Here is a 24014-nt window from a genome sequence, read left to right as displayed (position 1 = left end):
CCTCACAGCAAAAAGATGCTGAGTTCTTACCTTTTGGGTAGGCCTGGCCCTTCTGCATGGAGTTTGCATGTTGTCCCTGTGTTTGTGTGGGTTCTCTCTGAGTGAAAGAGAATGGATGGATGGATGGATGGATGGATGGATGGATGGATGGATGGAGTATAAATTTGCAAACAACTTAGGATGGAATCAGAATCAGAATCAGAATACTTTATTGATCCCTGGGGGAAATTATTTTTTGTTACAGTGCTCCATTATAAACCAACATTAAGACAAGACAGACAATACACTAACTAAGAATAGTACAATATATACATATATATACATACATACATACAGTGGGGCAAAAAAGTATTTAGTCAGCCACCGATTGTGCAAGTTCCCCCACTTAAAATGATGACAGAGGTCAGTAATTTGCACCAGAGGTACACTTCAACTGTGAGAGACAGAATGTGAAAAAAAAATCCATGAATTCACATGGTAGGATTTGTAAAGAATTTATTCGTAAATTAGGGTGGAAAATAAGTATTTGGTCACCTCAAACAAGGAAAATCTCTGGCTCTCACAGACCTGTAACGTCTTCTGTAAGAAGCTTTTCTGTCCCCCACTCGTTACCTGTATGAATGGCACCTGTTTGAACTCATCATCTGTATAAAAGACACCTGTCCACAGCCTCAAACAGTCAGACTCCAAACTCCGCCATGGCCAAGACCAAAGAGCTTTCGAAGGACACCAGGAAAAGTATTGTAGACCTGCACCAGACTGGGAAGAGTGAATCTACAATAGGCAAGCAGCTTGGTGTGAAAAAATCAACTGTGGGAGCAATCATCAGAAAATGGAAGACATACAAGACCACTGATAATCTCCCTCGATCTGGGGCTCCACGCAAGATCTCATCCCGTGGGGTCAAAATGATCATGAGAACGGTGAGCAAAGATCCCAGAACCACACGGGGGGACCTGGTGAATGACCTGCAGAGAGCTGGGACCAAAGTAACAAAGGTCACCATCAGTAACACACTACAACGGCAGGGAATCAAATCCCGCAGTGCCAGACGTGTTCCGCTGCTGAAGCCAGTGCATGTCCAGGCCCGTCTGAAGTTTGCCAGAGAGCACATGGATGATACAGCAGAGGATGTCATGTGGTCAGATGAAACCAAAGTAGAACTTTTTGGTGTAAACTCAACTCGTCGTGTTTGGAGGAAGAAGAATACTAAGTTGCATCCCAAGAACACCATACCTACTGTGAAGCATGGGGGTGGAAACATCATGCTATGGGGCTGTTTTTCTGCCAAGGGGACAGGACGACTGATCCGTGTTAAGGACAGAATGAATGGGGCCATGTATCGTGAGATTTTGAGCCAAAACCTCCTTCCATCAGTGAGAACTTTGAAGATGAAACGAGGCTGGGTCTTCCAACATGACAATGATCCAAAACACACCGCCCGGGCAACAAAGGAGTGGCTCCGTAAGAAGCATTTGAAAGTCCTGGAGTGGCCTAGCCAGTCTCCAGACCTCAACCCCATAGAAAATCTGTGGCGGGAGTTGAAAGTCCGTGTTGCTCGGCGACAGCCCCAAAACATCACTGCTCTCGAGAAGATCTGCATGGAGGAATGGGCCAAAATACCAGCTACTGTGTGTGCAAACCTGGTAAAGACCTATAGTAAACGTTTGACCTCTGTTATTGCCAACAAAGGTTATGTTACAAAGTATTGAGTTGTATTTTTGTTATTGACCAAATACTTATTTTCCACCCTGATTTACCAATAAATTCTTTACAAATCCTACCATGTGGATTCATGGATTTTTTTTTCACATTCTGTCTCTCACAGTTGAAGTGTACCTCTGGTGCAAATTACTGACCTCTGTCATCATTTTAAGTGGGGGAACTTGCACAATCGGTGGCTGACTAAATACTTTTTTGCCCCACTGTACATAAGTCACTCATAAATAAATAGCTGAAAAAGAAAGAAAAAGAAACATGTGTAGTTGTAGCAGCAAACAGTGTGTTAAGTATGTTATGTAGACCTTTTTCTTCAAGCACATATTTATGAAACTCTTTAATATTACACACACACACACACACACACACACAGGCATCCTTCATTACAGGAGCAAACGTGGGTGGGACATCATTTTAGAATAGAATAGAATAGAATTCAACTTTATTGTCATTGCACATGCACAGGTACAGGGCAACGAAATGCAGTTTGCATCCATCCAGAAGTGCTTTAGTGATATAGATATATTACAATATATATTAGCAATAATATAGATATGTAAGTATATTACAGAAATGGGTCTATTATGGTATGTTATAAGGTACATGGTATGAAGTATGTTGTGAATATTCTATAACTATAGGTATGTACAGGCTGTAGTGAGTACAAGCTATGTACAGGATATGAACAGGATATAAATATGAAAAACTATACAGAATATGAAATAACTTTACAGAAATCTGAGATATACAGCTATACAGAAATGGGAACTATGCAAGTTGTAAACAGTTGTAGGGTTAAAAATTATCGTATGTACAGAATGATTATTTACACAGAGCTATACAGTAGTGCAGTTAAGATAAGTGAGGGTGTGGATAATTTCTACAGAGGCTATATAAAGTGCTTGTGGTTGTGAGTGGTGGTTCACTCCATGTTATTATTGTGTGTTTGAGGGTACAGTTGTCCATTGTGTGTGTGTGTGTATGTTCAGTCCATGAGTTTAACGTGGGTCAGATGTCAGGAGGCAGAGTTCAGGAGTCTGACAGCTGTGGGGAAGAAGCTGTTCCGGTACCTGGTGGTCTTAGTCCGGAGGCTCCTGTAGCGCCTCCCAGAGGGCAGGAGGGTGAAGAGTCTTTGTGATGGGTGACTGGGGTCTCTGATGATTTTCCCAGCCCTTTTCAGACACCGCTTCCTGTAGATGTCTTTTATGGCAGGAAGTGGTGCTCCGGATCCATTTTGCCGAACCTTCACTTTAAAGAAAACATTTACTCTTTAATAACTTCCTGTGCATCACCTCTGCTTTTTCTACATTTTTTTTTCTCCTTTTTCTCGCCCTCTTTACATAAGCTCTCCCTCATTTGTTGTCAACTCTAATGAAGCCACTGTGTGTGCCAGGATGCAAGTGGGCGTGTGTTTTAGTAAGTAAAAAAAAGTAAGTAAAATTTTATTTATATAGCACATTTCTAGATAAAAGATCACAAAGTGCTTCGCAAGGTATAAAACAAAAACAAACAAAAGTAAACAAAATGCAATTCTAAAAAGATGTGTTTTTAGTTGTTTTTGTTTTTTTTAAGTGATCACTGAGTCCGCAGATCTTAAGTTCTGAGGAAGAGAGTTCCACAGTCTGGCGGCCACAGTGGCAAAAGCCAGAGGTGTGGACTCGAGTCACATGACTTGGACTCGAGTCAGACTCGAGTCATTAATTTTATGACTTTAGACTTGACTTGAAAAAATGTTCTAAGACTTGTGACTTGACTTGGACTTTTACACCAATGACTTGGGACTTGAATTGGACTTGAACCGGTTTACTTGAAAAGACTTGATATTTTACCCCAAAGGATTCTGGGAACTCGTGGCAAGCGGTACTAGCGCACGCAGGCTTTCAATTAAAATCAGTTATATAGCGATAAAAAGAAACACAAAAATGTCAAGAAGCCGTTGTATTATTAACTGCAATAGCCGGTCGCATGACAGCCACGTGAAGCCAACGGGTAAAGAGATCGGTTGTTATCGGATTACGTCGTTGAAGAGAAATTGTTCAAGCCATGTTTCCGAAGTAACAAAGATGCGACGGATGGCCTGGATTGCAGCCATTCAAAGATCAAATATAACGTCCCAGAACACCAGCTCACAGGTTAGTCTGCTCCAAGCATTTACACGAAGGTCAGTGTTTTTTAGTAGTTAATACGTCATTTTCATAACATAATTGGTGATATAGGTTACAAGCAAGTCTGGCGCTGAACAGAAATTGTCGCGCTATGCTCCTTTATTTATTGTGCATAAATAGTGAATTGTCCTGACACAATATTGCGTTTCGCTTCTGTTATTATGGTACATTGACAAAAACATATGCTTTTATTCACAGGATAAAACAGGTTTTTTGTATCACTAATTGCCCAGTACGATTACAGCATACAATATTGTTGTCACTGCTACATTTCTGTGATGCTACCAGAAATTATTTCCACTACTAATTAATTACCGTTGAGCTCAAAGGTCCTATTAATAAAACGGTTAAGGAATGTGTATTTATGACGACAATTTGTGAGACCGGTAAACTTATGATACGTACGATGGTCTTTCGTTCGACACGGTGCGTTTCAAGGTCCTGTACCCATCCGTCGGTAAACTGTACCTGGACTTGTTGCAGTGACCGGAAGTTACTAAACTTCATGAGTGTGTGCACTCACTCCAAGAACCGTATGATTATAAATATGCATATAAATATGCTAAGATGAGATAGCTGACTTCATCTAACTAGCAAATGTTGTCCAGGCTACGTTGGTGATACAGTTTTTTTTAATGTGTATGATATTTTTGTCATGCGATTTTAAAGCCGGTCCTACAACCGCATCCAAGAATAACATGCAGCTTATCTCAGAACTGTCGGTGAAAATTATTCTTGGAGCTAGGTTTAATTGAGCTGCATTTTAAAGAGGTGCAATTTCACAATTTGTGTATATTTTCTAAGTTCACTATTTTGTCATGTGTTGAGAAAAACACAGATTTTAAAATTACATGGTCTAATATTTACATTTAGCATATAACTGCAACATTATTTTTTCGTTTTTTTTTTTTTTAAAGACTCGAAAGGACTTGAAATTCAAAGTTTCAGACTTGTGACTTGACTCGGACTTTTACACCAGTGACTTGAGACTCGACTCTGACTTGCCTGACATTACTTGAGACTTGACTTGAGACTTGAGGATAAAGACTTGAGACTTACTTGAGACTTGCAAAACAATGACTTGGTCCCACCTCTGGCAAAAGCTCTATCTCCCTTGGTTTTCAGCCTTGTATGCTGAATAACAAGTAGGCCCTGATCACAAGACCTCAGGAATCTACTAGGGACATAGGGCTGTAAAAGTTCAATGATGTAGGCTGGTGCTTGTCCTTGAAGAGCTTTAAATGTCAGAACCAGTATCTTAAAATGAACTCTGAATTCAACGGGGAGCCAGTGCAACTGTATAAGCAATGGTTTTACATGAGAGTACTTGCTGCAGCATTTTGGACAATCTGCAGACGCTCCAGGGAGTTTTTGTTTAGACATGTAAACAGTGAATTACAGTAGTCCAATCATGATGAAATGAATGCATGAATAACAATCTCCAGTTCAGTATGAGACACTATAGGGCTCAATTTAGAAATGTTTCTTAAATGATAGAAGCAGGACCGAACCAGAGATTTAACATGGACATCCAGGGTAAGAGCAGAATCAAAGGTTACCCCTAGGTTCCTGATAGACGATTTCACAAATGTTGAAAGAGGACCAAAAGCATTCATTATGTTAGGTACATGTCTGTCTGGAGTACATACAAGGACTTCAGTCTTTTCTTCACTAAGTTGGAGGAAGTTGTCAGCCATCCAACCTTTGATGGATTCTAAGCACTCATTTAGAATCAGCAGCTTAGAAACATCTTCAGGTTTAAAAGATGTATGTAGCTGGATGTCGTCTGCGTAGCAGTGGTAGCGAATGTCCTCAAAGGGGCTCAAAATATGCTGGAGAAAAAGTAGATATATTAAAAACAATAAGGGCCCCAGCACAGAACCTTGTGGCACACCATAGGACAGGGACGTGGAAGATGACCTGTTCTTAGAGAACGCCACAGAAAAGTATCATTCATAGAGATACAAGGAGAACCACTCTAAGGCAGACCCAGATACACCAAGCCAGTATTTCAGCCTTTCAAGCAAAATGTAATGGTCAACGGTGTCAAAGGCTGACGTGAGGTCCAACATTAGGAGTACAGAACATTTTCCTGAATCTTTCTGCATCAGAATGTCACTGGAAACTCTAAGAAGGGCTGTCTCAGTAGAATGAGCTCTAAGAAAGCCAGACTGAAATTTTTCAAAGATATTATGTTTGTCTAAAACTATTAACTATTTTTTCGAGCTCTGCTAGTGAGATGGGTAAAAAGTCTTCTAAGATGACAGGCTGAGCTGGCGTAGGAACTGACAATGCAGATGCTGATGGGACAATTTTTTCCTTACATTAGAATTTTTTTCTAGAAAGAAGGAAAGAAATGTTTCACAGTCTTCATTAGAAGACATAATGGCAGTAGGTGGAGCAGGAGTAATAATATCAGTAATAGTGTCAAACAACATCTTATGATTACCTCTGCTCTTTGCAACCAGATGAGAAAAATAAGCAGCCCTCGCATCTCTAATTGCATTGTTAAAAGAGGCTAAAAGATCCTTTAAATAAAGGAGATGAAAATTTAAATGAATTTTCCTCCATAAGCGCTCAGCTTTACAACAATCACGTTTTATGGAGCGGATGTTGTCATTTAGCCAGGGTCAGGACTTGGAAACAGAAACTGGTCTCATTTTAACCGGACAGATTTCATCTAAGATCGAAAAACCATGGTTATTAAATAGATTTGTTAAGAAACCAACACCGTTTTGCGGGGATAGAGTTAAATTAAAAGCATCTGAGAAATTCTCCGCTGTGGAGGAATTTATAAGATAAGATAAGATAAGATAACCTGTATTAGTCCCACACGTGGGAAATTTGTTTTGTCACAGCAGGAAGTGGACAGTGCAAAAGTTATGACGCAAAAATTAGAATACAATAAGAATAAATACAGTACACAGCTGTACAGAATAGAATAAAATAATATACTATATACAGTAGAATAAAATAGAATAAAAATATACAATAAGATAAAAATAGAATACGAATGCTATATACAACGATGCCAGAAAAGATTATTGCACTTAGTGTTATTGCACATGTGTGGATGTGTGTGTTTGTTCAGTTAAAGTCTTTGTTGTGGAGTCTGACAGCAGTGGGGAGGAAAGACCTGCGAAATCTCTCCGTCCCACACCGTGGGTGCCGCAGTCTCCCACTGAAGGAGCTGCTCAGTGCTGTCACAGTCTGCTGCATGGGGTGGGAGATGTTGTCCATCAGGGATGACAGCTTAGCCGCCATTCTCCTGTCACTCACCACCTCCACTGGGTCCAGAGGGCATCCTAGAACAGAGCTGGCCCTTCGGATCACCCTGTTCAGTCTCTTCCTGTCCCCAGCAGAGATGCTGCTGCCCCAGCAGACCACACCATAAAAGATAGCAGAAGCCACCACAGAGTCATAGAATTTCTTCAGGAGTGGGCCCTCCACCCCAAACGACCTGAGTCTCCGCAGCAGGTACAACCTGCTCTGCCCTTTCCTGTAGAGGGCGTCTGAGTTATGAGTCCAGTCCAGTCTGTTGTTCAGATGAACACCAAGGTACCTGTAGCTGTCCACAGCCTCAATGTCCATACCCTGGATGTTCAGTGGTTGCAGTGGAGAATGCTTGTGCCTGCGGAAGTCTACCACCAGCTCCTTGGTTTTACTGGCGTTGATCTGGAGGTAGTTCAGCTGGCACCAGTCCACAAAGTCTTGAGTCAGTCCTCTGTACTCCTTGTCGTCCCCATCAGTGATGAGGCCGACTATTGCAGAGTCATCAGAGAACTTCTGCAGGAAGCACTGGGTGGAGTTGTGGGAGAAGTCTGCAGTGTAGATGGTGAAGAGGAACGGAGCCAGAACCGTTCCCTGTGGGGCCCCCGTACTGCAGACGACCCTGTCCGACACACAGCCCTGAGTCCTCACATACTGTGGTCGGTCGGTGAGGTAGTCCAGGATCCAGGTAGTGAGGTGATGGTCCACTCCAGAGTTCACCAGCTTGTCCTTTAGAACCGAGGGAAGAATGGTGTTGAAGGCACTGGAGAAATCAAAGAACATGATTCTCACAGTGCTTCCAGCGGTCTCCAGGTGAGCGAGGGAACGATGTAGGAGGTGAATGACGGCATCATCCGCTCCAATGCCAGGCTGGTAGGCAAACTGAAGTGGGTCCAGTGTTGAGCTTGTTAGGCGCCGAAGCTGAGCCAGGACCAACCGCTCCAGGGTCTTCATCAGGTGGGATGTCAGAGCCACCGGCCTGTAGCTGTTGAGGTCCTTGGGGCGTGAAGTCTTTGGCACTGGTACAACACAGGAGGTTTTCCAGAGCTGTGGGACTCTTCCCAACCTCAGGCTCAGGTTGAAGAGGTGCTCCATCACCCCACACAGTTGGTCCGCGCAGGACCTGACGACCCTCGAGCTGATGCCATCTGGGCCCGCTGCCTTCTTGCCATTAATCCTCCTCAGTTCCCTCCTAACCTGGGTGGTTGAAAGAGACAGGCTGGAGCCTTGTGTTGAGTGTGTATTGGATGCTGTTGTTGGGGGTGGGGAGGAGTGAGCAGGGTGAATAGAGGAGGTGTGAAGTGTCTGAGGTGTCAGAGGTGGAACAGCAGCAGTGGGGGTGGGTGAGTCTGCAGCCGATGTTGTAGACTGTCTCATGGTTGAATCAAATCTGTTGAAGAAATGATTCAGTTCATTTGCCCACCTCACATCCCTCCCAGGCAGAGAGTTCTGCTGTTTGTGGCCTGAGATGGTTCTGAGGCCTCTCCAGACTTCACCAACGTTGTTTTGCTGAAGCTGGTTCTCCATCTTCTGCCTGTAGCTATCCTTCCCATTCCTTATCAGTCCCCTCAACTCTCTCAACGCATCTTATGATGCGTGAGATAATTGTCCGGTGAACAGGAGACAAAGGCTTGTGAGAAGACATGTTAAAAAGAATACAGCGATGATCAGAGATAAAAATGTCCTCAGAACAAATAGAATCAATATTCAAACCCAAACAAGGTCCAAACAAGGTCCAGTGTGTGTCCTTTGTTATGTGTGGGGCCTGACACATGCTGGGTAAAATGAAAAAAAAATCATAATGTTGATAAAACCTCTGGCAAAGAGGTCGGAGTCATCATCAACATGTAGGTTAAAATCCCCAACTAAAAGCAGTCTGGACAATCTCATAGTAGAGGACAGGAAGTCGCTAAACTCCGATAAAAACAAGCTATTTGGGCCAGGTGGACGATACACCACAGCACAATAAAAAGGATCCTTACGTCCGATTTTAATCAGCTGTAGTTCAAACGAAAGAAAGTGTCCAACTTTCACTGAGTGGCAGGAGAAACGGCCCTGAAATGCCACATCGAGACCTCCTCCACGACCAGATCCCCGAGGCTGGCTGATGACGGAATAGCCGTTCGGGCACAGTTCAATGAGGGGCGAATAGTCCAAGTCCCGCTGCCAGGTCTCAGTTAGAAATAACAAGTCCAGTTTTTTAGAAGATATAAAAATAAAAATTTAAAGTGGTCTTAGGAGGCTCATCACTCTAGTGTGCACCGCCACTGGATCCCCCTGGTTATACACATACATACACGCACAGTATTGTTGATGCTTGAAGCAGGTGTTCAGTGCGGTTCTAATAACTCCCTTTACTACACTCCAACTCCTTTATACACAGCATGTTATAACAACTAGCTATTGCGTAAGCTAGCTATTGTGACAAATACAAGCGTATGGTCACAATTAACCCAACAAATTTTCATGATTTCTTAACCCTCTGGGTCCAAAATATAATTGGCCATTTTTGAAGACTTTTGATATTACCTTTGTAGTTCACCTTTATTTTCATTATTTACATCACATTATTTACTCACATGTCTGAAGCTACAGTTATTTTTTTCATCTGTATTAACACAATTCATCTGAAATCACATAAAAACAAAACATATAGTTATAGTAGGTATATTTGTTTTTACTGTAAAAAGCACAGGTATGTTTAGTTAATTATCTTCATAACCATGAAATGCATATAGAAATTGTAAATGTAAGAAAACCTATGCACAAATTTCTAAACAAATATATACAATTATTTATCTAAAAATGCAGACAATGCATCCGGTGTTTTTTTTAGTACAACCATTTAAACCTAATACTAAAAGAAAAATTAGAGAACGATCAGGTTTCACAGTAAGGTGCCCAACAACTTATTTGTGCCAGTGAAAAAAAATGTTTATCTGCCACAAGACAGGAGAACAGCACAGGTATAAAACCTGCAGACCTGATAGCAGGAGTTGTATCACTCGTCCTGTTTTCCACCTGCGATCTGCCTTTGTGACATTCACTAGTGCCCGCACTGACAGACAAAACAAAACAACAACTACACAACACACTAACTATACACTCCACACTAAACGTCACAAATCTCTCACAACTCAAAAATCAATCTCTCTCTCTCTCTCGATCAAAAACAATGAAATCACATGTCAAATCAATAATGTTTCTCTGCTTCACCATCCTCAATTTGGATAAGAAATTTCATAGAACAAATTTGGACAAATGTAATGATAACTGTGAAATTTGAGTTCCATTTATCAAATGGTTTGTTTGTTTGTTTTGGAAAAACAGTCCATCCACCCACTTTTGACAAGTTAAAATATTTAAGAAAATTCAAACAATCCAACAAAGTCACATACTTGAGTACATGCTAATATAAATTGCACAGAACACATTTATTTTTATAATTTATTATAATAATTATAATTTTTTGATTATATAACTATAATTTTTTGCAAATTGCAGATGATTTAAAATAAAATTTGATGATTTGAGAAGGACTGACTCAGGTCTTAAAACAAAAGGACATAGTTAACAAAATTATTTTCTGACTTATAGTTAGAGTACCATCTAGAAAGCAATAACATACCATAACATTTTGTGCAAATTTGAGCAAAAAGTGCACTAATAACTTCATTATTTGACATGGAATAAAACTGTTATTTTTTCTATGATAGCTGCTGTTTTTTAGTTAAAACAAGGGGCACTGCAATCATGTATGAGGTGAGTATAAAGTGCATGAATACTGGAATCATAAATGCATTCATACAGGACCTTTCAAATGTTACAAAAGAAAAAATGAAACTATTTAATTTTACAGTTTAATAAAGTTCAGAAGCTAAAGGTGCAGAAATGTAAAGTACAGTAAAGTAGTATATCAATCGAATGAACACATAAAAAATTGAGGTATACGAAACAGCATTTTTACATTTTTCGGAAACACAGGAAGCCCATACACATGCACACCTACACACATATAAGTGTAAAGCACTACACTTAAGTCAGTGCTGACAATACTTACTGCCACAAATGCAACACATCTTTTTTTTGAAAATGTAATGCATGAGATATGGGACTGTTCAAAACTGTTTTGAAGTCTAGGACAACTAAATATATTTTTATAAGGATGTTGTGTGCAATCTTTGGTGCTTAAAATAATTTTTCTTTCCTTTCATCCAAGTTGTCTAATTACTTTATTTTACAGAGGGAAACTGATCCATTAAAATAAACAGCAAAACCAGGGTGGAGTGGTTCAGTAAATGTTGTGTGCACGGTGTACAAGTGGGTAACTGTATCAGGAGAGATTTCAAAAAAGGACAAAATGCCTGCTGGCCAGTCCAGATATACTCCCATGACACCAGCGGAGTTTCTACTTCTAATAAAGTTTACAAATGATTTGTTATGAGCAAAATTGTCCAGATTTTTAAAGCACCAAGACTTTTCATTGTCACCAAAACCATAGTCAGAAGAAGAATAAGAGGAAAACTCGGGCATCCTGTTGATACTTTTATATGCCACTGCAATATCTGCAGAAAAATACTCAACCTCCCAATAATGGCGACCTGTCAGACCTTCTTCACACAGAACCTGATCTTCATGAAATCTTTCCGGATGATCAGGATATGGTTGGTTCTCTGGAACAGCCTCTGCCTTTCTGTTCTCCTCGGTTAAACGAATGCTCACAGATGCTGTGTTTGGGTCAAGTGTCAGGTCACAGGCATCTGTAATCAGTGCAGGAAAAACAGTGAATCATTTGTAACAGCATTATCATGTCAGTGTGGTTTCTGTCTGAGTTTATATTAGCTAAGTTCTGCTCTGTTCTGTTTCATCATAATTACTGAGTTATTATGAGGCTTATCTCTAAATATTCAGGATGTGAAATAAGCGGCGAGCTACAAAATAAAGTCAAAATTATGGTATTGGGGCCACAACTTTAAGAATTACTACCAATTACACACTTGTTCAGATCAGAACAAAACTAGAAGCAACTATTAAACTTAATCAGGTAGATAATTCAAAAAGGTTTTGGTAAACATTTGCATTTACTGTTTAGAAATTACAGCCATTTTTATACAGTCTTCCAGTTTCAGAAGCTCAAAATGAATTAGACAGCCTGACATAATCGGAGAAATAAGAGGGCGGAACCGGCTGTTCAAACCCCCCCAAGGCTGCCCGCTGGAATCGAAGCGATGGGACGAGGCGCGACCTCTCACAACGAACGTAATATGGTCAACACCTTGGAGACGCTTGCATCGGCTGTGAAGGCTCAAAGCAACAACATTGAGCGTATGGGGGGATACATCAGAGAGAGGCCTGCTCAAAATGGGACCCATGAGCGACAGTTGGAAGACATCGCGGAACGGATCACTGCAGCTGTGAGGTCTCAGAATCAAAAGAATGACAACACCATGGAACAGAAGTTTGATACCATCATGGGGAGGCTCGCGGCTCTCCAACGGGAGATCGAGAGGCCAGTGTCGGAGTGTTAGGGCAGCCTGAAAATTCTCCTGGCTGCTCGCATGGAAATTTACAAAATCAATATCGAGATTGCGGACCCCCATAAAGGCGCCAGCTGCAGGCCCAAGGCTGGAGCCGAACAATCACTCCCTGATAACGACTGTGTTACGGCTATTCTTCCCGCCCCATGCAAGGACACCTGGATTGGCTGGAGGACTGTTTACTTAGCCTGATAGGCCGAAGGACACTGTCTCAGCTGAACTATGGACACGCACACACATACACTTACACTGATAAGCACTCACTCATCCCCCCTCCCTTTCCAACGCCTCCGATGCTTGTGCCCTACCGGGGAAGATGGCAGTCAACTGGACCAGCGCAGATATGCTGCAGGACCGGATGCGCTGTCTACACCGGCTCTCTCTTACCCTTTACCCGCCCCTGTTGCTTGTCTTGTGTTTCTATGGTGTATTGATAGTCATGTGCTTTTGTGCTGAGGTGTTTTTTCTGTTATCAAACTGTTCTCCCACTAGGAGCTCAGTCTGAGTGGAGTTTTTTTTCTCCTCCTCTTACCTCATGTAGTGTATTTTCGTTGTTTTCTCCTATCAGCCTACCTTTCTGACATGTCTGCCCAATGTGATGTTTGTGTAAAGTTGGTCAGAAGGTTCCTTTGTAAGTGCGCATGCGCCATTAGCGTGCTGCCTGCTGTAACCCTAATTTCCCTCAGGATTAATAAAGTATTCTGATTCTGATGATTCTGATAATTTTAAATGGAAGAATTTTTTTTAATCATTTTAGGATGAAAATTCTCTGCAGTCAGTTGAAACCTAAAGTCTACAAGCCACAGACATCACCAAATGCTGTGCTTACACTTTTGAGATGCCCTGCCAGGCTTTTACTGTAGCCACCTTAAGTTGCTGCTCATTTGCTCAGTTTTGCATCTATAATCTGAAAAGCATAGTGCATTGTTTTCTGGCAATGTCTAATTTGACTTTCCTGTTATTGATTGTAACCATTGGTTGCACTTTGTTGTAAACCCTGTATTTCCATTTATGAAGGCATCTCTTGATTGTAGAATTACATTACGACTCTCTGCCACTGGTACCTAGTTGGCTTGGCCCATGACGACTTGACTCTGCTTTTAGAGTTTGCAATTTGGCGGTAATACCTGGTACTAGGCCCTTCTATATATAATTTTTAGAAGCCTGACAAAAAGAGAAATGGCTACACGGAAAAAAACACTGTGGTGTCTGACAAAGAGCTGTAGGCCAAGCAGCTTCCCCTCAATGCCCTTCATTATAGTGTTGTGTTTTTGTCACACTCAAATGATGTCTAAAGACTTTCAGCCAATTCAAGTCAACTCAGCCAAGTCAAGTGAAGTTGGTTTTCTTAACTAAGGAAATAATTCTGTCATCATTCACTGTCAGGTGCTGGGTCTGTGACTGAGCATTGTGAGTTATTGTTATATTTTTGTGATTTCTTAGGTATATTGAAGGTATGTTAAGTTCTTGTTGTGGCTGTTGGATTTGAGTTACCTTGTATTTTGTTATTCATTGTTTTTGGTTAAGTCCATCCAGTCAGAAGGTCCTAGGTTGCCTAGTTATAGCTCCTTGTTTATTTAAAATTTGTTGTGTCATCACCTCCTGTGTTAAGTCTCCCTTTTTGGTTAGTGTGTCTTACTTGTCATGTTTCATGTCAGTGTGGTTCATGCTGTCAACATTGTGTCATGTCTGCGTACCGTCATGTTTCCTGGTTATTATGAAGGTCTTGTTTCTATGTTCTATGTGCTTAGTTTCACATCCCCTGTGGTGTCATTATTATTTATTGGGTCAGCTATCTCCTCATGTGTTTCCACTTCCCCTGATCGCCCCTTGTGTGCATTTAGCCTGTGTGTTTCCGTTCAGTCATCCTCAGGTCGTCTGTGTATTTACCCTCCACATCACGTCAGAATTAAACCGTTCACGGTTCTGCTCAGATTATGTTCATGTTTCTGTTCCGTTATTCACAGTTTCTCACATACACCAGTGCAGAATCGTGTTCATTTCACAGTTTCATAGTCAGTCATAGTTTCTTCCAGTTTAGGCTTTAGTTTAGTTTTTTCCCCATTCACTTTTCCTTGCTTTGTGTATCCCTGTAATCAGCCACAAATATAGGCTCGCTTTCTGTTAATCCAAGTTGATTTCCACATCCATTGTTGTCTGGTTTTGGGTTCATCATTCACGCAACACACAGTCAGCTCCCGCTGGCCATGACATCCACTTTAATTGTCTTCTGTGGTCTTTCAAGCATTTTGGTGTTGCTTAGCTGGCTAGTTCATTTATTTCTTTTAAAGTATGAATCAATTTGTCTAATTTGGATATTCCTAAAGTTTTAATATGTTTATTTTATTTTATTTTTTATGGTGGCCTCTTTCACTTGCACTGAAATCTTTTTGGGCCTCATAACTTTCGTTATGGTGAAAAACCATGGCTTTTCTGGTAATTGTCCAATGAGACTCTTAAAACTGGGGGACTAGAAAACTGTCTACTTCATTGTTCATTAAAAATATTTTTTTCTAAAAATTCTTTAACTAAAGTCTGAACTTCAGACATGTGGCAATTGTTCAAAAACTATAAAGAAAAGGAAAATATTTAAATTAAGTGAATGTCTCTATTTAAAAACAAACAAACAAACAAAAAACTCATGATGTGATATTCTAGTATATAGTATATCAGAAATCTGTTCACTATTTTTATTACAAATTATATCAGTAAGGAAGCTGACTAAATATTAACTGATAATTTATGGCAAAGGGGTGGGATTAAATAAGTGTATACTTCTTCCCACTCCCTTTCAACATGTAAATTAATCAGAATGTTTTTTTGTATGTAATTTGTGTAGTATTTTTTGTCTCTCTTATTTTCTTTTCTAAATGTACTTGTATATTGTTCACATGTTGAAATAAATTACCAATCAATCAATCAATCAAAAATACACCGTGATGGTGTACAAAGGCAAATCTGCAAAAACTTTGTCTTTTTCAGACAAATTATAGACTCAACTGTATGCACTGAGGCCCACAACAGGATGCTTTTTCAAGATGCGTATATACTGAAATCCTGATTTGAAAGATATCTCAGGACATCCAAAAATATGCATTTACACTAAAACACATGCAAATCAGAAGAATATAAATGATAGCTGTAAAAAAGCAAAACCACCTGTTTAGCTTTTGCGAGGATTTTTTTATCTGTAAAACATCTGTAAAACTTATCATGAAAACAAAGGTGTCATTGACAACAAATTAGTAGATCCACAAATTATGGATACAGACTCTTTTCAGAGTTAGAGGTACACTTAATGTACTTATTAACATACAGTTCAATGGACTACATTAGGGTGCACTGGTGCACGCTTTGCTTGAGATTCTTTCATATGTTTGACATCCAGCTAAAACCTTGAAAATATGTATACATTTTTAAATCAGCGACATTGCATTGGACAACAAGTAACTCACATTTTAAACAAGGTTTGAAAAATCAGATCTAACAGGCAGATATTTATGAAGGGCAGGCTATAACAGACATGCTCATCAAGGACCGCAGGTGTCTTGGAGCAGAGGAACACATTGGATTGTTGTAATTCTCTTTTGCATATGCAATGCCCATTCACTTCATTAGTTTGATTTGCAGTTGCTTCACTAATATAATTCATTAATGTTTTTGCTTAAACCTAATACTGATATTATGAGGCGCGCACATAATAGCATTGTGTGGTTTTTCTAAAAATGTTTTCTGTTATATTAATTAGGTTTCTTTCTTTGCTTTACCTGGTTTGCAGAGGTGGCTGTTTCCTGTCTGGGCAAAAGGTGTGGCTAAGGCCTTTGAAAACAAAATGCCTACTCAACAGGAACAACCAAGTGCTTATCAGAAACAGGGATGTTTTAGGTTTACTTATGTTATTCTGTGCTTAGTTAGTATGGTTAGGTGTTTGTTTTTGTTTTCACCTGTTGTGTGTAAATGGTTTGGCCAAACCACTATAAAAACTACCCTCCTGTGTTTGTGATTAGGTCAGTTTGTGAGTTAAGTTGGGTTCACTTTGTTTGGTTAAGTTTCTGGAAATTACTTTTTGTAGAGTTATATTTAGTTGACCTCTTTTGTGGGCCTGCTAATTATATTTTTGAACTGTCTTTCTGAACTTTTTTTTGAGGGTTAAAATAAAGAAAACTCATTTTGAAGACATTTTTACCTGTCCTGCCTTGGCTGCTTGGTCCCTCACTCTGGACCATCAGCTTCCACGCTGGGATCTGCTGCACAAATTCTCACTCACCCCAGGGGCAGAACAAAACTTGTAAGCCCTAATCTGTGTCTTCATTTCTCCAAGAGAATTGCCAATCGAAGAAAGGGATCCAACACGAAACTCAAATCAAGGGGTACACTAATTTTCCACAATCACGTTCAGTTGCACAAATAAACTAAAAACTTCCACCAGCCACACTGCTCATAGCCACAGGAGGGAAAATTGATTGCTCTACGCCATTTTGGAAAAGTTCAGAACCTTTATACATAGCATATCACAAGCAGATTCAGTGGGAGATAAATAAAGTAGCCTAGAATAAGCATCTACAATCTAAAGAGACACATAGTTGAGTACATCGCTATTTTCTCTGAACATTTAGATCCATAAAATATTAAGTTTCACTAACAACGGACGGGCAAAACTGAGAGTTCTGGAGGGTAGTGCATGCTCTCATTTCACAAGTTGTCCTGCGTTTTCCCAGAAAGACAGACCACACAGTTTAAACCTGTGAAAAAGCTTTTTTAAGAGAAGAAAGATTCACACTATGTTTCTCTAAGTTAAAAACAAATCAAATTTACCTTTCAGAGCAGAGTCTAAAAAAACAACATTAAATAATTTGATTCTGCATCTATAAAAGTAATTTCTGTTTGTATTAATTCACACTGAAATCTGAAATACTTGCCACGCTTGATAAAACAAAATTAAATAATATATTGCCTGTTAATTACACATCTACGTTTTAAAGATGGCATCAAAGTCAGTATACTGTATTTGTCTTACATTTTGAAATTTAGATCCCAAAAGCACTTGGTTTTACACGGACAAGTAAACGTGACAGCTGGGTGGGGGCAGTTGAGGGCACACACGAACACGTGCATAGGTGTCCGGCTTCTCAGGAAACAAATGCTTTTGATGAAAGGACATACTGAAGGTTTAGACTGCGTTTTCTCAGACATAAAGACTACACATGACAGGCAAAGGGCAATAAAAGCTCTCAAAGCAAAACAGGTGAAATAAACAACCACAGAGGACACTTGAGGAAAACACCCTGCTGTTAAAACAAGTAAAAAGAGTCGCACAAACAAACCCCAAATACAGTAAGATTGCTTCTAACAAAACCAAATAGGTCTTCCACTCCACATAAGGCTTTATTCTCCATTCAGATCGCTGACTAAAAAGCAAATAGGTCTTCCTATAAGGCTCCTCCATAGTGTTAGAATAAAGCGACATTAAATAATTGGTTCCTCCATAGGGATGGGTATCGCCAAACCGGTACTTTTGAAATGGTGCCAGTGCTTAAACGGTGCTCAAACCGGTGCTTAAAGAATGGAGAACAAAAAATTGGTCCAAAAACCTCTCATGTTCAGCTGTTTTTTTGTAAAAAGATAACAATGTTAGCCTTTTCTGCAGCTATGGGGCATATATGGTATCACTCTTGGCTGGAAGCAGTGCTTAAACAATGGAAAAAACAAACTTTGTCCAAAAACCTCTCATGTTTAGCTGTTTTCCACTTTTTCTTTGGTCATTTTAGCCTTTTTGGCCAGGGTGAAGGGAGTACCTGCCATCAAACAAGAAGACAGCCGCATGTAACTATGACGGTGTTTGCTAGTTCACCTTACATGCATTAATGTAATAACGTGGTTAGCCTACTCAACGTAAATTACACACGAACAACATTAAGCGACTCATGCAGAGAAGAACGGCTGCTGCTGCCATCATCATCCGTCATCATTTCTGCTACACTGGCAGGGCTAGGGGCCAGGACTCTCCTCTTCGTGTTTTTGGGTGATGTTGCTAACTCCGGGTCCGATAACAGGCACCACACCCGCAGTAGATGTGCACGGTGTGAGGTCTCGCAGCAAGCTATCAAATACGGCGCATTTCTCGGCTTTTAAAAAAAAACGCTATGCGTCGCCAGGTGTTTCATCGGATTTGAGGTGTTACCTCCTTTGACAGTATCAAAGTATCACCTTAAAGCACTTGTTGCATGCTGCTGAGTTTGCATCTTTTGCTGTGAAGTACAGCCAGACTTTTGACCGCTTCGCCTTGGGAATTTTTAATCTGTAGCTCTGCTCTAAAAGAACGTACGTACCTGGACCCGCCTACTATCCTCGGAAACGTAAAATGATTGGCTAGAATCTAAAGTGTATCACAGCTCAGGAAAAAAAGCACCGAAATAAAGCACCGAAATGTGCGCTGCTTTTCGGTCTGGTTACTACCGTTTATGTCAGAACCGGTGCCATGATACCGGTACCCATCCCTATTGCTCCATCTATAAAAAGTCATTCCTGCTTGTAAAAATTTACACTGAAAATTAAATTAAATTAATTAAAACACACGCCAGGAGGAGACGGTTCTGGACGGTGCGTGTGCATGCGCATTTACGTGTGCATGAACGTGCATGCATGCATGGGCGCATTCTTCTCCAATCACATCACAGATGTAGAATATCATGAAGAAAAAATATTTTCTTACACTGTCTCAGTAGCTTCAGATCAACCCAACATTCTTCATTGTGGTCCACACTGATGGACAAACAAACATTGTTGATTATGAAAAACAATAAAAGTGAATCAGAAATCAGTATAAAGTGTTATAAAAATATAAAACTGTTCTAAACAGAACAGTTTTTTTTCATACTTGAGATTTTCCAGACTGCAGCACAAATCCTTCTGTTTTTCAGTCAGCAGTTTCACAACTTCTTTGGTGAGGTTATTGAAGCTGAGGTCCAGATCTTTGAGGCTGCAGTGGTCTGAGTTTAGAGCCAAGACCAAAGAATAGCCTCCATCTCCCGTCATTTTACAAAATGACAGCCTACAAAAATCGAACAGCAGATGTGTGTTAAATGATCAGGGCACATTTTCACTTCCTGTCATGGCCTGAGCATAGAGCTGGGCGATATAAGATTTTTTCATATCACGATATGCTTTTTTCATTTCAGGCGATAATGATATATATCACGATATAAGCCAAATAACTATATATGTAAGATTTAAATGTGCTGTTGCTCACAAGTAAAATGTGAAATAATCAGCAGCTTGTTTTGATTTAAATATTTATTTCCCATAATAAGTTCAACAGGGCAGATGTACTTAAAATGAGGCTTCAGTTTAGGCAAAATAAAGGCAAATATTACAAACTACACAAAAGGTAGCCGCTAAAGCATTTCAGTTTCAAAATAGAATAAACAAAACAGACTACTAAATTGTCAGTTCCACTTAGAAACAAAATATTAATTCTAAAAATAAATCTTAGTTTATTTTACAGAAGAAGAGACAAAATTGACTAACTTATATAATATTGCTTTGGAAGCGCTGTCTGAGAGAAATGTTTATGTCCAGGGAGTTGGTAACGAGGATCCATTACCTTAATTAGCTGCTTGAATCCTTCATTTTTGTGTTTTGTTTATTGGTAGCATGTCTTTAGCAAGACAGTAAGCTATGGCACTCGTTATGTTGCTATGTCTCTTAGCTTTTTTCTCATATGGTAAGACACCCCTTTGCCATATGCTTCACAGGGATTCCCCTGGTTGTTTTCGATGACGAATTAGCGCTTTCAGTCAGAGATTGAGCGTGCTCTAGTGGGTGGCACTGCTTCAGGTGATAAAAAAGGTTTGTTGTATTTCCAGACTTTGTGGGAACATGCTTTCGGCACAATTTACAGTGCACATTACTCTGTTTTTTGTCAGATTTCAAATAGCCGAAATACCTCCACACTACGGAACTTCTCTGACCTTTCCTTTCGACAATCTCTCCGGCATTGGAACCGTCATCTGTGTTCTCTTCGGTAACCTGGTCACCTAAGCTCTCGGTTGATTTTTCTCTAGTCGGCACACTCATTTCCTTCATTACCTGGCTGCATGGCGGCTGGCTGCTTCCCAAACAAATACACATGTGCGGCTTGGCACTTGAGCTGTACGTAACAGGTTACATGACGTGACACTGCGGCTGTGATTGGTTCGGCTCTGTGCTACTTAATTTGTATTGGCTATTCATTTTTTATAAGAGAGGAAGAGAGAGAGAGATGAGGTCTATCGCAATAGTTTCATTTTTCTATCGAGAAAGTTATTTCGCAATACATATCGTTATCGTTCTATCGCCCAGCTCTACCTGAGCACCATTTTATTAGTCTTTTTTCAATCTCCCTTTGGACATCTAGCATCATGTGTGTGTCATGGTCCCACGTAGAGTGCCTTTTGCTGTGCTCTAGCTTTAGATAGATAGATAGATAGATAGATAGATAGATAGATAGATAGATAGATAGATAGATAGATAGATAGATAGACCGTTTTACAAATGCAGACTTAATCCTTTTTTTGCAATTGCTAAATCTAGATATACTGTGATAACATGGTTTGAAGTTAAATGAGATTTATTATATTAACCTGAGTGTTTTTAAACCACAGTTTGGGTTCCTCGATGCTTGAGATAGTTCCATCACTCCCTGGTCCAGCAGATCATTGTAACTCAGGTCCAGCTCTTTCAGGTGCGAGGCTGTAAAGCTGATTGCTGAGGCGAGTATCTTGCAGCCTTTCTCAGTGAGTCTGTTATGACTGAGGCTGACAGAAAAATATAGGAATATAATCATTAACAAAATTTTTAAAAATATTAGCAATTACATTTTTTTCAGTAATTCTAATCTTATCACTCACATACACACAGATATACATTTATACACACAAACACACATGTATATGTGTGTGTGTGTATGTGTGTGTGTGTGTGTGTGTGTGTGTGTGTGTGTGTGTGTGTGTGTGTGTGTGTGTGCTCATTCATTCATTCATCCATCTGAGAACTATAAGACAGACTGTTTCTGCTCTCAGAATATTGGGTCACTTAATGTAATTGCTGGTTCTTTGATAACAGAGTGAAGTGTTTCACTATGGGAATCACCCTGACCTAACCAACTACAGAAGCTTTAATGACACCACGTCTGTCTATGAAAGACTTGTTGAGCCGTGCTCAGGGCTCCACCCCCTCCTTCTAACACGACCGACCAGTCCCATTCCAAGCAGATTTCTGTGCCCAAGCAAGGGGGAAGTGTTGGCGAAATACCCCTCTCTGTTATCAAAGAACCAGGGATTACATTAAATAACCTAACATTCTTTTTTTAACTTAGCTCAGTGTTTCACTATGGGAGATATGGCACCCTCCCAGATTGCGCCAGCTTCCAAAGCTACGCTCCAGTACAACTCCAGGATCTCAGGTCAAACCTGGGGCACTACATCCAGCCTATAAAACCGGACAAACGTGTGTGGTGTAGCCCAGCTTGCTGCAGCGCAAATATCCTGGACTAACACCTCTGAACAAAGCCCAGTATGTGGCCACACACCTAGTAGACTGAGCTCAGTGTCCCGGGGGGGGGGGGCCTGCGAGCCCTTACAGCTATAAGCCAGAGGTATGGCTTCTACAATGAGCTAGCCTCTGGCGTGGTAAGGGCCTGCCCTTGTGAGGGGAGGCCCAGGAAACAAACAGCTGATCTGCCTTCCTGAATCCAGCTTTCCTGTCAACATAAGTACAGGTGCTCTACTGTAGAGCACCTGTATGATCTTTCCATCACCTTAGGGACAAAGGCTGGGTTAGGCATGCTTTAGTGAGTACAGGAGCCAGCTGTAAACAAGAGGGGTGGATAGACAGAGCCTGCAATTCACTTACTTGCGTAGCTGTGGTTAGAGCTAACAGCAGAGCGGTCTTACGAGATAAACTACAACTCCCCTGCCCCAAAAGGCTCAAAGGGGTGGTGGGAGAGGGTGTCTAAACCAACTGACAGATCCCATAAAGGGACCAGTGGTCTAGAGACTGGGAGCGTTTGACACAGACCCCTCATGAAGCGTCATACAAGTAGGTGGTGACAGGAAGGTTTATCACCAAACCCCACATTGCAGGCTGAGATAGCTGCCAAACAGACCTTTATAGTGGAAAAAGCTCTCCTTTTGTCCAGCATGTTCTGAAGAAAACACAACAGCTCCACCACTGAACACTGAAAAGGGATTGCCTGCTTTTCATGGCTATTAAAATCAGCGACAGCCCCTGATCCCTCACTCTGATCAGTGTTGGGGAGATGAAGCTGAGGGGAAGGAAAGCATACAGTAGTGTGTTTGGCCAAGGATCAGCCAGCTCATCCACGCCCAGTGGGGCATCTGTGTCTGACAGGGAGAAAAACAGTGGACAATGTTTTCTCGCAAGGCAAAGAGATCTATCTATATCTGCTCCACCACCTGTGGGTGAAGTCTCCATTCTCCGAACAGTGGATTCCCTCTGGACAGGAGATCGGCCCCCCTATTTAGAATTCCTGGCACATGAGTTGCTCGAAGGGAGAGAAGCTGTGTGCTGCTCCACACAATTGCTTCCCTGGCTAACCTGTGTAGTTGCCGGTAACGGGTACCGCCCTGGCAGTTCTTAAAAGCAACTACCATGGAGTTGTCTGTTTTCACTAAAACATGTTGCCACCGGAGATATGACAGAAAATGCTGTAAAGCTAAGAGCACTGCGCTGCGCTCCAGCAGATTTATGTGATTCAGAGCCAGTCGCCGCGACCAAACGCCATTCACTGCTCTGCCCATCATAGTTGCACCCCAACCTGACAGGGACAGTCTATGGTCAGAGTCCCCCTGGATGATACTGCCCCCAGAGGTACCCCCGCAGCGAGAGCTGTCAGGCTCCTCCATGGCCGAGAGCCGCAATACAGGACTGTGTTATTTTTACACTGTGACCGAGATGTGGGTGAGGGCAGAGCCGCAGAGAGGCAATTCACTGCTGAAAATCCCTCATCATGAGCAGCTCCAAATGTACCACGATATCACCGAGACTATGAGGCCAAGGAGGCGGAGACAGTGTTGAAACTGCACAACTTTCCTCCACTGAAAGACGACGTCACCTTTGTCTCCTGGAAGGAGTTGGGGCTGTCCCCCTCACAAAGAGCGTAAGCTCCCCCAGCTGGGGACAAGGAGAAATGGCAGTGATTTTCTTTTGTTTTTATTTTCTTTCCAGAATGCTTGCCCCAAGGTCTTGGATTCTCAACTTTGACCTGGTGAGCAAGCGGATTGAGGGCCTCCCTTCTCCTCTCTCTATCCTGGCCCCACTCTGT

At 41.0% G+C, this 24014-nt stretch overlaps 1 pseudogene across 1 annotated transcript in view; it reads right to left on the bottom strand.

Annotated features, from left to right (window-relative positions):
- Nucleotides 1-10663: 10663 nt before the first annotated feature.
- LOC146711072 (uncharacterized) overlaps nt 10664-24014 on the bottom strand; it is a 32378-nt pseudogene continuing 19027 nt past the window's right edge. Inside the window, exons 7-10 of the transcript XR_014920094.1 lie at nt 21313-21486; nt 19569-19742; nt 19404-19453; nt 10664-11914 (exon numbers count right to left, since the gene is read on the bottom strand). The product of XR_014920094.1 is annotated as an uncharacterized LOC146711072 (transcript). The remainder of the gene's footprint in view (nt 11915-19403; nt 19454-19568; nt 19743-21312; nt 21487-24014) is intronic.

The sequence above is a fragment of the Copadichromis virginalis genome, linkage group LG4 (assembly GCF_057382275.1).
Source record: "Copadichromis virginalis isolate Kocher_CV1m ecotype Utaka linkage group LG4, C_Virginalis_male_GT1.1, whole genome shotgun sequence".
NCBI classification, from domain to species: domain Eukaryota; kingdom Metazoa; phylum Chordata; class Actinopteri; order Cichliformes; family Cichlidae; genus Copadichromis; species Copadichromis virginalis.
This window is presented reverse-complemented; position numbering and strand designations above follow the sequence as displayed.